Below are 17,024 nucleotides of genomic sequence, written 5' to 3'. Positions count from 1 at the left end.
AGCTACCACGCAAAAATCATCTTGAAAATACATGAGTAAAGTTGGTCATATAGTGGCTATTAAGCAAAAATCTCCTAAAAAGGCCATGAGTAGGCTTTGTCGTACATCAAATATCATACAAATATTACCTCAGAAAGACATGAGTAGAATTATCACATAAAAATTGCCTTAGAAAAACGTTGTGACACCCTTTACCTTTCTAATCAACATATATAAGTAATCGTAAAATAGTAAAATAAACTTTTTGAATAAAACTTCATTTATAAGCATTATAAAAGGTTTGCAAGAGCACCTTTAATGGTAAACAAACTCAAATTTGTTTCACAAATTTAAAAAAGTTCTAGAAGTGTTAACTAATATGAAAACCAAAACAAATTAAAGTCATGTTGCTACCCAAAAGGCATAACGAAACTCCAAAAGATTATTAAGTTTTCTAAAATAAATAGAATAGACATAAAAAAATTACAAAACATAACTCTGAATCCCCTAGGTCACATCCTATCAGAGTTTGACCCACAAGAATAACACATGACCTAAGCCTCATCACCTACATCATCATTAAGATGATCCTTACATGCAAAAATACACATAAAATACAACAAAAAACAAGAGAGTGAGAAATGCCTCACTCTAGCTACCAGTGTAAGATAGAGTAAGATAATCACACACAACCAATAACATAAGTATACATATAACAATTCATTTAAATATTCATCACAATTATATCTTAAAGAAGTAATACAATGAACATCAACATATCCACAACACTCATAACACTTGGCACAAAGACGAATTCTCATGGCCCAAAGGCGAAATGAAATCTCATGTGGGAAGCCATCAAGGTAACTCATGAAGATATTGAGAATGTCAAGCTCAAACGAGTTTCCACTCTTCAGAGACACTATGAGTTATTCTCCATGGAGGAGAATAATACCTTTGATGAAATGTTTGGAAGATTCCAAACAATTCTAAGTAGGTTAAAATCCCTAGGAACTGAGTTTTCCAAAACTCATAACAATCTCAAGATCTTGGATAGTCTTCCAAAGATTTGGGAGCTCAAAGCCACAACTTATTTTAGAAGCATGTGACCTGAACACTCTTACTCTTGATAAACTTTTTAGAGCTCCACGAGTTAATGAAGTTCACTCGAACAACAAAGATCACTTTAAAGCCAACAAATTTGTTGCTTTGAGAAGTTGTGAAACTAGTAAGAGAAGAGGCAAAGGTGATGGAGTAGTTCCTTCCATGGATGATGATAGTGGTTGAAAGGAGACTCCTTGTCCTTGATCTAGGTTCACCAAGGGGTAGACAAAGGAAGGTTTTTGTGGGACAAAAGGGAGATGGGCGTGAAAGGAGGTGTTGGGCGGAAACATATGGTGAAAGGTGTTTGGGTGCTCACAAGGTTGGCTCACTCCAAGTGAAGGTGGAGGCCACTCTAGGTTTCCTACTCTCCAAGGGTGGAGATAGGAGGGGGTTAGACGAATCCAACCTAGTGACTAAGGAAGAGATGTTGAGGCATAAAATGCTCACTCAAAATCTATATATTCCAAAGTATTTACAAGTGGTGGGGTGTTGGGTATTTATAGGAGGGGAGGCATCTAGGGTTGCATTTGGAGTAGGCAAATGCATTCCAAATGAAATGCAAATGAACCCTAGATGCAACTTGGTGGCCAAGGATGGAATCTATGGGTTTAGATTGGCTATATCTAGGTGCATGATAAGACCATGCAACTTTTGCCCTCCACTTGGGCCTAAGCCTTTCTAATACCAAAAATAGGTCCAAGGTCACCAAAAAATGCGTCACCTCCTAATGTTAAACCCTAGCCCAAAATTAAAACCCTAATCATCTAGAACACCCCATAATACAAGGGTAAAATTGGAAATACAAGAAAATAAATCCTATGACTAAGATACCCCAAAATACAAGGGTAAAATTGGAAATTAAAGACAAGGGCAAAATAGGAATAAAGAAATAAATGCTATAAAACTTAGGAGCTAATGGTCCAAAAATGGCCTTACTATCCCATTCCTCTTCCCTCCTTTAGTATGTCACCTCTTGGTCTTCTCGGCCTTAGTGTTATTCCATCAAAAGGGAAGGCTCTGAAAGTTGAGTATGAGCTCAACAGCTTAGATGATAGTTTTGAGAACTCAAAAGATGATAAGATATCTTTCATGTCTAAGAAGTTCAAAGACATGTTGAAAAAGAAGGGAAGACTAAGGTGGTTGCACAAGAAGAAGGACAAGTTCAGGAAACATGGTCAGAACGATAATAAGAAGGTTGTTTGCTTTAAGTGTAAGAAGCCTGAACATATGAAGGATGAATGTCCTACACTCAAAAAGTGATGGACCAGTAAAAAGAAGGCAAAGAAAAGCTTTATGGCCACTTGGGAAGATTTGGACAGTAGTAGTAGTAACAATTTAGATGGTGAGAAAGCTAACATCTACCTCATGGCAGACGCTAACTATAAATTAGACGATACAAAGATTGGGGTAAATTCTGATTCCAATTCCTGTTCATATATTTTTGATAAGGAACATTTTTTGTATGAGACTCTCCTTGCAAACTCTCACATGATCTCTCTTGATTATAAGAATTTGAATAGTAAATGCAAAATTTTACAAAATGAGAATGATAAACTCAAGAAAGATATGTTGAACGTTACATGAAAGATAAAAAATATTAAAGAAAATATCATTAATAATGTCCCACCTAAGGTTACAACGTTTGAGGCTAAAAACATACAACTCAAAAATGACCTAGCTAAATTTGTTGATAGGTCATTTAAACTAAACGTGCCTTTAAAACATATAAGACTTCTATCAGAAAAAAGTGGTCTTGGATTTGATCCTGGATCTGGGACATCTCAATCCAAACCTAATACTACTTTTGCAAGGCTAGTGGAAAAGGAGGATAAACTCTAGGTAGATGGAAAAACATGTCTAAAGTTGTGGGTACTAACAAGAAAAAACCAAAAAATATTTGGGTACCAAAGTCACAAATAATTTCTGTTGTAGATATCCTTGGTGGAAAAAAAAGGAAGGATTCATACTAGTACTTGGACTGTGGCAGCTCACAACACATGACAAGAGAAAGGTCTATGTTCCTAGACCTTCAACCTCAAGAAGGATCTATCTCATTTGGAGGAAGCAGAAAAGGAAAGATCATAGGTATAGGTAAGATAAATAAAAACTCAATAACTATTGTTAATAATGTTTTATATATTGAAGGTTTAAAGTATAATCTACTTAGAATAAGTCAATTTTGTAACAACGAATATATTGTATCTTTTGACAAAAAGGCACTTATAGACAAGCAAGATGATAGATTTGTACTTTTTACTACATTTAGAAAGAATATTTCATACTAGAGTATTCTAGAAAATCTGGGCAAATAGGATGTAACATATTTAGTATCTAGAGAAGATGAAATATGGATTTGGCATAAAAAAACTAGGCATGCCAATATGGAACATATTTCAACATTAACTAAAAATGGTTTAGTAAGAGGATTGCGTAAAATTTCATGGAAAACCCATATTCTTTGTGAAGCTTGTTAGAATTGGAAACAAATTAAAACATCTTTTAAATTTAAGAAACTTGTTTCCACTTATAGACCCTTAGAACTGTTACATATGGATCTATTTGGTCCTACCAAAACTTTAAGTCTGGGTGGTAAGTGAAGTTAGACATGAAAAACACATAGAAAGGGAGGGTCGAATATATGTGTGTGTGAACAAGGAGAAGTTTTATAAACTTTTCGCAAAGATAACTTGATTCGTCTAATCAAGGTTTTAAAAACGTTGGACGACTATACAAGGTTTGCTTAGCTTGAGATGTTTGCGTCTGCAAGTTTTTTTATCTGCTTTGGGAAGATGTTTCTTAAAGTGATAAATTAACAGTGTGTATCATCCATTTAAAGATAGTTGCGTTTTGAAAATAAGTAATAGACAAAACTTCTAGTTTGATAAATAAGTTGAACAAAATTTGCATCTGCGTCTAAAATTTGGTTTTTAAAAATGTTGGACGAAATTTTATAAGTGATTCGACAGTTAATTCGCGTCCAAAATATAGATAAATAGTGCAGATGTTTTTATACTGGTTCACTCAAATTGAGCTACGTCCAGTCTCCTTCAACTGAAGGGTTCCACTAGATATGCAATTTAATACAGAAGTATTGTCGACCACTCCTGGACCATTGGCTTCCCTTGCCAACGCTAGTATTTTCTTATCAGCCTCTTCAAGCTAGAAATGAGTATTGTGGACCGTCCAGGTCAGAACCATTCCTGGTCCAAGTATTATCGACCACTCCTGGTCACGAGTATTCTCAATCATTACTCGTTGGCTAGCTTCACTCACCAGTTGATAGACCATGGGCCAAGGGCCCAATCACTAGAGCTATGGCTAGGAGAATACAAGAAGAGTTAGACCTCTTGAAGAATAGTGGGCTTCTCAAGCCTAAGGTATTCTTCACTTGGACTACTCTATCATGAAGAGAAGACCTAGTTCTTTTTGTGTATATTTTGTACATAATTCTCTTCTATAGGTTATTTTTGCCTTTGTATTTGTGAGACACTTTACTTGCTTTTATTAGTCATTGTATATTGATTTTAGAGTGGGTTACTTGGAGAGTTTAACTCCATTTAACCTTCTTTGTTGATACATTCATTTTCTATTTTTTCAGTAGGGTAAAGGGGGGTGGCATTTAGCAATGCTTGAGGGTGTGACTAGTAATTGGGCCAGAGTTGGGCCTAGGCTAAATTTTATATATTGGACTCATTTTGCTCCTAATTTTTCATAGATTTGATCTAGCTAGGTTTCATCTTCATTGGATGAACCTAACTAGACCAAATCAACATTTTTTCAAAATCGGTTTTGAGCAAAATGGACCAAATTGGCCGCCTAGCTTAGCTTCTAGCTTTGTCCGAGTTTCTTCTCTTCTCCCTCAAGTTTGAGAAGCTTGTAGCACAAGCTTCTCCTTAGCTTGCTTCCCAAGAAAGCTAAGTGAGAAGCTTGCTCTACAAGTTTCTAAGCTAGCCTAGAAGGTTAAGCCAACCTAACCATGGTTCCTAGTGAACCATGGTTAAAGTTAGCTTCCTCTACAAGCTACCTTCTCCTATATATTTGTAATTTTCACATTGTACTTCAGTTTTTGAGAAATGAAATCAGAATTTGACTCAAATTCTCTCCTCTTAGAGTCATAATTTCCATGGAGAAAACCTTCACTCTAGGTTTCTCTCAAAGGTTCTCAACCTTTTGGCTTGGTTCAACAAGCTTCTTCACTCTCTCTTGTTGTGGCTGAACTCTCCTTGGTGATTCAACCTCCATTGAAGTTTCTTCAAAGGAGTTCTTCAACCTTAGGCGTGGTCAACCTCAAGAGTAAGAACGGTCTTGGATGGAGTGGCTTGGAAGAACATCAATCTCTTTAAGTCCACTCTATCATTTTTGGTATCTAGAGCCTAGTGCTCTTGAGGTTATGTGTTTCTAATATTTTTCATTGAATCCATGTTGTTCCTTCTTTGTCTATGTCTAAATCTGGTTTTCTTATTGGATCTATGTTTTTCTAAATAATTTTGATGGGTCCAAGTTGTCACATGAGAATTGATTAATTCATGTTATTGCTTGTTTCCTATTTTTCTTTGAATCAATCTGGTTGTACTATTAGGTTTCCTATACTTGTGCATTTTTAATTTTGCTTGAGTCTTCTCCATTCTATAACATGTGTCCGTGATTGGACAACATTCATTTAGCATTGATTTTGTTTTTGAATCACTTGTTTTGTCTTAGAAGTCATGTGTAGTCCTTTTGTATGTTGTTGAATCCTAGACTAGCTTGTTTGACCTAATTTTTTGTTGTTTGAGTCAAATCTTTTAGTGCGGTTTTTGCTTATTATTCTTGTGCCTACTTACATGTGCTTTTGATTTACATATTTGAGTTCATGATTTGCTATTAGTTCTAGCAAATTTATTAGAGTTAGGTTTCCTTTATGTCATATTAAAAAGTTTGTCAAGAAAATGCTTAAAACATTTTCCTATTAGGTTCTGTTAAATTCTTTTGTGTGGCTGAAACTTCTATCATTTTTTTACTCATAAAACAGAGGCAAAACAAAGGTTTAATTGTGTGAAAAGCATTAGAAAAGCAAAAGAAAAAGTGCTTAAAAATTTGACATAAAAATAGCACAAAATTTGTGAAACACTAGTTGAATTTTACTATTGTATACCTCTTGTTTTGTGTTAAATGTTTGGCAACAGTTTTTAATTCATCAAAACCGAGTTTCATATATGATTAAAAGGCATTAATACTCCTGGTTGTTTAAAAAAAAGAAGTGAATAATATATTGCAAAAAGAAAAGTAAGAAAATAGCAAAAGAAAAAGCCAAAAGGAGTGAAAAACTAGTTATATTAGCTCTCGGTTTTTGGTGTGTGTTTGCTTCTAAATTTTTCAGTCCAGCCACATATATGTGTCTTATTTTTGTTTGTAATCTTAGCTTTTATTTTGTAATCTAATCTAGTGCCATTGTTAGGGTTTCCTTTGTGTACTAGCCTTTCAAATTGTGTCTTAATTGTTGCTTGTCTTTTTGTTGGATTTCTTTCTAGTCTTGTCTCATTTCTTTCCACCAATTGGTTTAGCTGTTCCTAATTGTGCATTTTCAGTTTTTAGCCTTGTTATTCCATCACTTAAGGTGTTTTGAGTGGTCCTTGAAGGTGTTGAAGGCCAAGCTCAAAGGAAGCCAATATTGAAGGCTTTTGGTGGTGACCTAGAAGAATTGCTTCTCCATTGGAATTTTGCTTTGAGTTCTAAACACCTAAAAGTATCCAATATCAAGGCTACTTCTAAAAAGTGGAGTGATACACTTGTGAGGGCAGCAACATTGGTGGCTGGAATTGAAAGAAAAGGAGCAACAAATTTTTAGAAAAATTTTGTGAAAATTAGAGACTAATTTAGAGATGGAAAATTTTGTCTAAAAAATTTTTCCCTACAAAATCCGTCTCTAAATTTTTCACTAAAATTAGTGGCTGATTTTTTTTTCCTCAAATTTGGTGCAGCCACTACATTTTTCTCTTAGTGTGAATTTGCATTTCATTTAGTACGAATTTACATTTCATTTGGTGTAAATTTGCATTACATTTGCTGTAAATTTGCATTTCATCTCTTGTAAATTTTCATTTCCATTTTTTTTGTACAAGGCCTTTTAGGAGTGTCTTGGAGTGCCTTTGGTGTATCTCCATCTCTCCTTAGTGTTTCCAAGTAGTAAAACCGTTTAGTGCTTGTGAGAGTGGTCCTTGGAAGTCATTGGTACTTTCCAAGCTCTCACCTAGGTTTACTTGCTTTAAACGACTAGTTTATGTTTTCAGTCATTTAAGTTTTCTTGCAATTTAGGTTTTCATACAATTTAAGTTTTAAGCAATTTATGTTTTCAGTAATTTAAGTTTTCAAGAAATTTATGTTTTCATGCCATTTGTTTTCAAGAAATTTATGATTCCAAGTCTTGATAATTGTACACATTAGGCACTTGCTTGTTATTTTTCTTTTTGAAAAGAACTTTGTGAAAATTGATTTGTGCAAGATAAACGTACAAAGGGGTTTAGAGATTTTTACTTGAAGAGGCTTGGTTATTAAGTGGCTCTTTAGTAGCTCACATCCCTCCAAAGTTCAATTTGTACTTTTAGACCTCCAAGTGCCAAGTCTAGCACTTCCAAAAATATTATTTTCTTTAAAAACTATTTTTGTGTGAAAATTCTTCTTGTCTAAAATGTCTCAAGATTACTCTCCTAATGAAAGTGAAGGCTCTCCAAAAAGTCTTTCTTACCTAACCAAAGAGCTTAAATCACTTAAATTATGGAAAAAGCAAGAGGCCTTTCAAAGAGAGAAGGATAAAATTGAAAAGGAAGGCCAACTTGCTTATCTTGAGGAGGAATTAAGGCTTCTTAAACAAGAAGAAGAAAAACTCAAAGAAAGCATGAAAAAACATAAAAGAAGGAGTAGGAGCTCACACTCCCAATACACATCCCCTAATGAAAGCATGAATCAAGGGGATCACTACCAACCCACACCTAGAAGGACCATAAGGCCTAGGGAAGTCAAAGTTGACCTCCCACAATTCTTTGGAAAAGATGATGTGGAGTTATATCTAGATTGGGAAATGAAGGTTGAGCAACTCTTTGCTTGCCACAAGGTAAGTGAAGAGAGAAAAGTCCCTCTGGCTACCCTTAGCTTCCAAGGGCATGCCATGTATTGGTGGACGGCCTTAGAAAGAGAAAGGCACCTCCATAATGACCCTCCAATACAATATTGGAATGATCTTAAGAGTGCCATGAGAAGGAGGCACATTCCCACCTATTATGGAAGGGATCTTATGAATAAGCTCCAAAGGCTCCAACAAAGAGATATGTTTGTAGAACAGTACAGGAAACAATGAAGCTTTACATGATGAGGGCTTGCATTAGGGAAGAGGAAGCTACAACTGTAGCTAGATTCTTAAGTTGTCTTAATTTAGAGATAAGAGACCAAGTGGAGCTACTACCCTATAGGGACCTAAATGACTTGGTCCAACTTTGTGTAAGGGTAGAACAACAAAGAATGAGAAAAGCTTCTTATAAAAGAGATAACTCCCACTCTTAATCTCTAAAGAAAGATCACAAGAGAGAGGGAAAACCTTTTGATAAAAAGAAAAATTTTGAACCCTCCAAGAGTCTAGCTATAGAAAAGGATAAAGGAAAGGGGAAGGTCACTCCATACACTAGTTCTAGGACTAGTGATATTAAATGCTTTAAGTGTCTAGGGAGAGGCCACATTGCCTCCCAATGCCCCACCAAAAAGGTCATGATCATGAGGGGGCATTGTCGCCACCGGCCCGAAACGGGCTTTCGGCATTCGCGAAGGATGGTTGGACTCGTTTATTTGTTTAAAAATGTGGATTGCTAGAATGACTTATTCTCAAACTGAGACCTCGTCAAACGAGCAATTTTATTAAAAGGCTCACCAATCCATGTTAATCCCAAGCGGGACCCTCCATGGATTAGCGGTTTTCGTAAAAGGAGGGTTCTTTGGAGTCGCCACCAATGTTTTACTCAAAACATTGGAAAAAGGGATAAGGCAATCGATTCAAAAATCGACTTCGGCCATTACAACCAGAGTCGGGTAAGGGAGTCGGTTACGCGTGAGGAAGGTGTTAGCACCCCACAGCGCCCCTTTCGGGTTCCCTATGACAGATTATTTCTAAAATAACAATATAAAATTACTAAATTACCCCTATTTATTATAAGCGATTATACTTTAGATATCTACATGATGACAATTTTTAATATGCACACAGAAAGCAGTAAAAGGAAGGATTTAAGAAGAAACCTTTGAAGCGTGCTTTTATATATTTCGAGTAAAACTGGGAAGCTTTTTGGCGTTCCCTCGCTCTACAAGCCCGCTCGCTCCCTCCTATAAAATTTTAACTATGGAAATCCGGAGGATTTCCCTTCGACTAGGTTCGATCCTCAAGCAAAATGGCTCGGGGCTCAAGAACTTCGTCGGATCAACTCTCCGAGTGATTTCTAGGGCAGAACACTGCTCAAAAACCCCAGAATACTCAAGGAGAGGGTTAAAACTATGTTCCAAAGTGTCCTATGACGTCCAATTGACGTCATATTTATAGGGAACAGGCGCAATACGGGCTATGGAATGAATACGGCCGTGAAATTTTTGAACTTCAATACGGCCGTATTGAGTTCAATACGGCCGTATTGAAATTCAGAAATTTCAATGCGCCCGTATTGAGTTCACTGCGGCTGTATTGAAGCTTCAATACGGCCGTATTGATTTCAGTACGGCCGTATTGAAGTTTCAGAAACTTCAATACGCCGTATTGAGTTCACTGCGGCCATATTGAAGCTTCAATACGGCCGTATTAAGTTTAGTACGACCGTATTGGGCTTCATTCCCTCCACTTCCTTATTTTAAGCTATTCTAAGACCTCTAGACCTACAGATAACCCTCCTAGGGCCTTCCAGGAGTCCTTCTGGCTGATCTTCCTTCAGTCTTCGAGAGTCTTCAAGCTTTATTTCCGACCCGGACAATTTTAGGGGTCTACAGCTGCCCCCCCTTTACTTAGTCAAACGGTCTTTTGGTGTACCGATTGACAAGTAAAGGAGTTGACCCAATTGTCCGGGTAATGTGCCAACCTTCTGACTTGTAATGTCTTCTGGTGGAAAATTGTTGAGTAGCCTCTCCAGGTTGATGCATACCTCGGCGTTTCTGACAACCTTGGTATTTGAGTACCGCCTCTCCAGGCCCTGCCTCTTAACATTCGGCAGTTGAGTATTGCCTCTCCAGGCCCTGCCTCTTAACATTCAGCAGTTGAGTATTGCCTCTCCAGGCCCTGCCTCTTAACATTCAGCAGTTGAGTATTGCCTCTCCAGGCCCTGCCTCTTAACATTCAGCAGTTGAGTATTGCCTCTCCAGGCCCTGCCTCTTAACATTCAGCAGTTGAGTATTGCCTCTCCAGGCCCTACCTCTTAACATTCAGCAGTTGAGTATTGCCTCTCCAGGCCCTGCCTCTTAACATTCAGCAGTTGAGTATTGCCTCTCCAGGCCCTGCCTCTTAACATTCAGCAGTTGAGTATTGCCTCTCCAGGCCCTACCTCTTAACATTCAGCAGTTGAGTATTGCCTCTCCAGGCCCTGCCTCTTAACATTCAGCAGTTGAGTATTGCCTCTCCAGGCCCTGCCTCTTAACATTCAGCAGTTGAGTATTGCCTCTCCAGGCCTTGCCTCTTAACATTCAGCAGTTCCTGCCTCTTAACATTCGGCAGTTGAGTATCGCCTCTCCAGGCCCTGCCTCTCAACATGAGGTAGTTGAGTATCGCCTCTCCAGGCCCTGCCTCTCAACATGAGGTAGTTGAGTATCGCCTCTCCAGGCCCTGCCTCTCAACATGAGGTAGTTGAGTATCGCCTCTCCAGGCCCTGCCTCTTAACATTCAGCAGTTGAGTATTGCCTCTCCAGGCCCTGCCTCTCAACATGAGGTAGTTGAGTATCGCCTCTCCAGGCCCTGCCTCTCAACATGAGGTAGTTGAGTATCGCCTCTCCAGGCCCTGCCTCTCAACATGAGGTAGTTGAGTATCGCCTCTCCAGGCCCTGCCTCTTAACATTCAGCAGTTGAGTATTGCCTCTCCAGGCCCTGCCTCTCAACGTGAGGTAGTTGAGTATCGCCTCTCCAGGCCCTGCCTCTCAACATGAGGTAGTTGAGTATCGCCTCTCCAGGCCCTGCCTCTCAACATGAGGCAGTTGAGTATAGTTTGTCTCCACAGTCCACAATGCTGCTTCGACGGTTTGTTTTTCTGATTTTGTGCCGCTGAGGGCTGGATAACGCAGGGATCCGTCTAGGGGATGTGCAGTCATTCATAGGTTCCTGTGCCCCGACTTGCATTGCATTGTTGGTACCCATGGGGAATTTTTGACTCCTTGAGGTGTAGACACAGATGCTCTCTCTTTGAGCGATGCCTTATGTTTGGTTGACGTCCTTTTGATGTAGGTGGAGTATCCCGGTTGTCCTTATTCGGGTATCTCTTTTGGATTTTCTGATTTTTGCTGCCTCTGTGTAGGCTGTTATCCACTGGGGATTTTGTCATTCATTTCTTGACTGGCCTCTTCTGTTAGGCAAATAACCTTGATGTTTGGTGCTTGGCTGGATGCCGCATTCCGCTTGGGGAATATTTATTGATTTTTTTTGATTTTTTTCTTTTTGTAGGAATGCCTCTTGAGTAGGCGACTGGGGATTTGGGGATCTTATGTATCCCAGAGTATTATTTAGGAAGCCTCTACAGGCTTAGATTCACTCAACGCCTGAGTTGGAGAGCTATCTTCACTGAGGAAGTTTAAGTCCTTTGACTTGGATATTCTGCTTGGGAGATCGTACTTCCATTGGGGATTTTGACGATCTTGCTTTGGTAACTCTCGCTGGGGATTTGTTCTATGAGCTTGAGTTGAAATATCTCTGGGAGTATTATTTCAGCAAGCCTCTCCAGGCTAAGTTATTCTGAAAGAGTATTATTTCGGCAAGCCTCTCCAGGCTTAGTTATTCTGAAAGAGTATTATTTCGGCGAGCCTCTCCAGGCTCAATTATTCTTGAAAGAGTATTATTTCGGCAAGCCTCTCCAGGCTTAGTTATTCTGAAAGAGTATTATTTCGGCGAGCCTCTCCAGGCTCAATTATTCTGAAAGAGTATTATTTCGGCAAGCCTCTCCAGGCTTAGTTATTCTGAAAGAGGCGATTGATTTTCCAAATCTTTTGCCTTTTTGTCATTTTTGGCTTTTTTGTATTTTTTGCCTTTTCTGTTGATTTGCGGCTTTTTCTGTTGACCGCTGCCATACACAAGCAATTTTCTATTTTTTTTCTATTTTATGCAATTGCCTCATGATAAGGTCTTTGAATGTGCAACTAATGTGTGTGTGATGCACAAATGCAAGTTTGATTATTTTATTAATGCTTTTTAGAAAAATGAATGGCTCTCCCTATCCTCCTCTTCTTGAAGGAATTTCTGTCGTCGACGTGAGGGAATATTTTTGTGAGCCTTTTATGCAGGAGATTATGGATTTTATAGGAATCCTTCCAATTTTCTTTATTGACCAATTATTAAAGGAATTTCGTACAATTTTTATGAAATACCAATTTAGAGGCATAATCACATGGTCAAGAGAGAAGAGAAATGAATAGATATTTTATTGATATTCACAAGTGTTTTTACAGAAAGATATACAGAAGGAAATTTCTAAAGAATGGCTGGCCAGGGTAGGCTATATACATTGGGGATTAACAATTATATCTGTAATTGTTGCTCTTTACGTTCCCCTAATTGCTTCGGCCTGAGCCAGGAGTGTAGATGCTGCAAGACGCTTGCTTCTAGAAGATAATCACTTGAACCGCCTTTCGGTTTTCGATTCAAGCGATCGTTGCTTGCTTTGCTTTTACATCTTATTCTTTTGCCCCTAACTTTTGCCTAGGACGTATCCTAGCGGGGATGATTTTGCCTTTGTTTTGCCTAGTACCCTTGTATTGGCAGGCTTTTTATTTTGCCCTAACTTTTGCCTAGGACGCCCTTTTTTGGGTTTTCATCCTAGCGGGCCTATGCAAGCAACGTCTTCAAGCATAGTACTTCTTTACCACGTCAGTGTTGACTAGGTATCAAAGTTCTTCTCCATCCATGTTTGTGAGGATCAATGCTCCTCCTGAGAAAGCTCGTTTTACCACGTACGGTCCTTCGTGATTTAGGGCCCACTTTCCGATTTTATCCTTTTGAGTTGGTAGTAATTTCTTTATTACCAACTCTCCCTCATGGTAGACTCGAGGGTGGACTTTCTTGTCAAAAGCCTTTTTGATCTTCCTCTGATAGGCTTGACCATGGCATATGGCGTTCAGCCGTTTCTCTTGGATAAGGTTCAACCGGTCGTATCGGCTTTGAACCCTTTCTGCCTCGGAAAGTTTTGCTTCCATGATTACCCTTATATAAGGTTTTTCGACTTCGACGGGTAGAACTGCCTCCATCTCATAGATGAGGGAGAATGGAGTAGCTCCTGCAGACGTGCGTACTGAAGTCCTATAGCTATGAAGAGCAAAGGGTAACATCTCATGCCAGTCTTTAAATGAGACAACCATCTTTTGCACTATTTTCTTGATGTTCTTATTGGTTGCCTCGACTGCCCCATTCATCTTTGGCCGATATGGGGAAGAGTTGTGGTGTTGGATCTTGAATTCTTGGCACAGTTCTTCCACCATTTTATTATTCTGATTAGATCCATTTTCGGTGATGATTTATTTCTCCATGCTTCCACTAGATTATTCTAAAATCTTTTGGGACAAGAGAGAAAAGAAGGGAAAGATATTTTTGTTTTGAAGTTTGTGTTTTAGAGGGGATTTATTTTTCAAAAATGGTTTTTGTAAGAATGGTTAGCCGAGGTAGGCTTATGTGTTTAGGCTTGTTTGATTAAACACTTATGAAGTTAAGAAAATCTTTGTTTATTGACGTTGTGATTTTGACAACTTGGATAGCTTCTCTTGAACCTTTCTTTTTGAATTCGGTTCGTGGTACCATCATGGATTTCTTTTGTTTTTTTTTTTTTTTATTGTCCTTATTTTTGCCTAAAACACCCTTTTGTGGCGTTTTAGCGGACTTTTGTTTTTGTTCATTTTTGCAACCCTAACTTTTGCCTAGGTCACCCTTTCATGGGATTCCTAGCGGGTCTTTTGCTCTTATTTTTGCAGGATTTCTTCTCTTTTTTTTTATCCATGATGGAACTTGTCGAGGCCAAGGGAAGGTGCTCCAAGTTGTCACACACACTTCCACATAAAAATGATGCGGGTTTATTATTATTAAGATGATTTTAACCTCATTCATGTTTATTCAAACAGGGTTAAAAAATGTGGTTTAGAATTTTATTATAAGCAAGAAAAGAAGCAATGAGAAAGAATGATTTTATTATAATCATAGTGGAAACATTAGTCTTTTTCATCACTGATATGGGTCCCAATGTTGACCTCTTCTATCTCTCGGCCTTGCCCCAAATTCACGGTCTCTAATTTCTCTTGACACGGTTGGAGTAGACGAGTTTCTTGATCTAGCAGTCTTTGCAGATCCGGAGAGATGGTCTCCTCATCACTGTCCAACTCAACCCGTTTATCCTCAACTTTCGGATCCCGGTCAGAGCGAACAATTACAGACATAATTATTTTATTGGTTCTGTTTAGGTTTAGAATTATTAATGTTAATGAGGAAAGAGAGAAAAGAACAAAAGAGAGAGTAATGTATGAAGAATGCCTCTTTATTGATATATGTATGTAAAACTGTACAAAACCCTTATTTACATGAAAAGGTCCTCATGATCTCGGGTACTGATCATGAGTCCCTAAAAGAAAAAAGTGGAGGGGCCCTATCATGGCTTGTTATTCTCTCTAATCCTGCTTTGGCCGAGGATTCTTGCTCACGTCGGGCGCTATCGAATCAAAAGTGATCCACCCGGCATCAATAAGGTCTTGGACCTTATATTTGAGAGCTCTGCAGTTCTCCGTTGAATGCCCCGATGCCCCCGAATGGTATAAACATTTGTCTTGTGGTTTGTACCAACTGGGATGAGGTGGATCAATCTTCTTTAGTGGAACGTAAGCTAGAAGACGTGCTTCCACTAGCTTCGGCAGGATGTCGCTATATGTGGTCGGAAGTTTATCAAACTTCTTCACAGGTTTGAATTGCGATCTTCCTGACTTCGAAGTGGAAGAAGACGAAGAGATGGTTATGGCACTGACTTCTCTCTCCTTCTTCTTCCCAAAGGTCTTCTTAGCTTTAAATGATTGGGAAGGTTTAGCTAGCTTCCCGCTTTTCAGCTCTTGTTCCACTCTTCCTCCAACATGATGGGACTCATGGTCACTGTGCTCAGCCCCTTGTATGTTGTGGTGACGCATGAGTTCCATCATTTGCGCCATTTGCTCTTTGAGCTGTGAGAGCTCGGCTGTAAGCTTCTTATTTTGTTCCTCCAACGCGTCCATCTTCTTGATTTTCTGCGCGCGCGTGAGGACAGAGAGATGACCAGCCACTTTCTAAAAATGAATTTTTTAATCTAATTAGTTTATTCATGAATACGCTCTTGACATGAGCTTGATAACCCTCCATTTTTAAGGCGCTGCCTTTTTAAAACAGAGTGTTACTACCCTCCTTGACTTATGATCTCTCCTCAACGGAGAATCTCGATAATTATGGGTCTCTTTTACTCATGTCAAGAGGTATTGGTGAACCTAAAATGCATGGTTTATGAGGATGCATGATATCTTATTGGTAATGATGCACATGCTCCTCACTTTTATTATATTTTCGCACATGGTCTTTCCTCTCATGTCATGGTTTTTTCATGCATGGGGATTATTCTTTAGACCTTATCACGAGGTTATTTATTAATGCACAAACAATTGCACATAAGCATTTACACAAACAATTCACTCATCCACGAACAGTCACGAGCGAATCACGAGGTAGGGGTATCCTGCAGAAAAGTGCATATTCAAGGTGGTTCTAACTGTTCTCACCGGTCTGAGGCCCCCAAGGTGCCCCCGTTATAGGGACCCAATTCCTCTTGTCGTAAGTCGATGGAAAGTTCCAACGCACTATCGGACTCGAGTTCATGGTTATCACCTTGAGTGATGCTTTCCGACAACGGTCTACGGGCACCTATAGACCCATTCGACAACCGGCCGTACTAACATCCACTCCCTATGGATTATCACTCATGCCCCCAGGTATAGAGGGAACTGTTGTGTGCAAAGGTTTGTGTGCAGTTTTTATTTCAAACAATTGCAAAAATTTAAACATACAACAGTTATTAAAGCCAAATAGATAAACATGTTATCATACAAACAAAGGGGTAATGAAGTAATTTTAACTATTATTTGTTAAAATAATCTGTCACTAAATGGGACTGACTCTCGAGGCTTCCCCAGCGGAGTCGCCATCTGTCGCCACCGGCCCGAAACGGGCTTTCGGCATTCGCGAAGGATGGTTGGACTCGTTTATTTGTTTAAAAATGTGGATTGCTAGAATGACTTATTCTCAAACTGAGACCTCGTCAAACGAGCAATTTTATTAAAAGGCTCACCAATCCATGTTAATCCCAAGCGGGACCCTCCATGGATTAGCGGTTTTCGTAAAAGGAGGGTTCTTTGGAGTCGCCACCAATGTTTTACTCAAAACATTGGAAAAAGGGATAAGGCAATCGATTCAAAAATCGACTTCGGCCATTACAACCAGAGTCGGGTAAGGGAGTCGGTTACGCGTGAGGAAGGTGTTAGCACCCCACAGCGCCCCTTTCGGGTTCCCTATGACAGATTATTTCTAAAATAACAATATAAAATTACTAAATTACCCCTATTTATTATAAGCGATTATACTTTAGATATCTACATGATGACAATTTTTAATATGCACACAGAAAGCAGTAAAAGGAAGGATTTAAGAAGAAACCTTTGAAGCGTGCTTTTATATATTTCGAGTAAAACTG

Source organism: Cajanus cajan, chromosome 1, assembly GCF_000230855.2.
Source record: "Cajanus cajan strain Asha chromosome 1, NIPB_CcT2T_4, whole genome shotgun sequence".
Lineage (NCBI taxonomy): Eukaryota > Viridiplantae > Streptophyta > Magnoliopsida > Fabales > Fabaceae > Cajanus > Cajanus cajan.
This window is presented reverse-complemented; position numbering follows the sequence as displayed.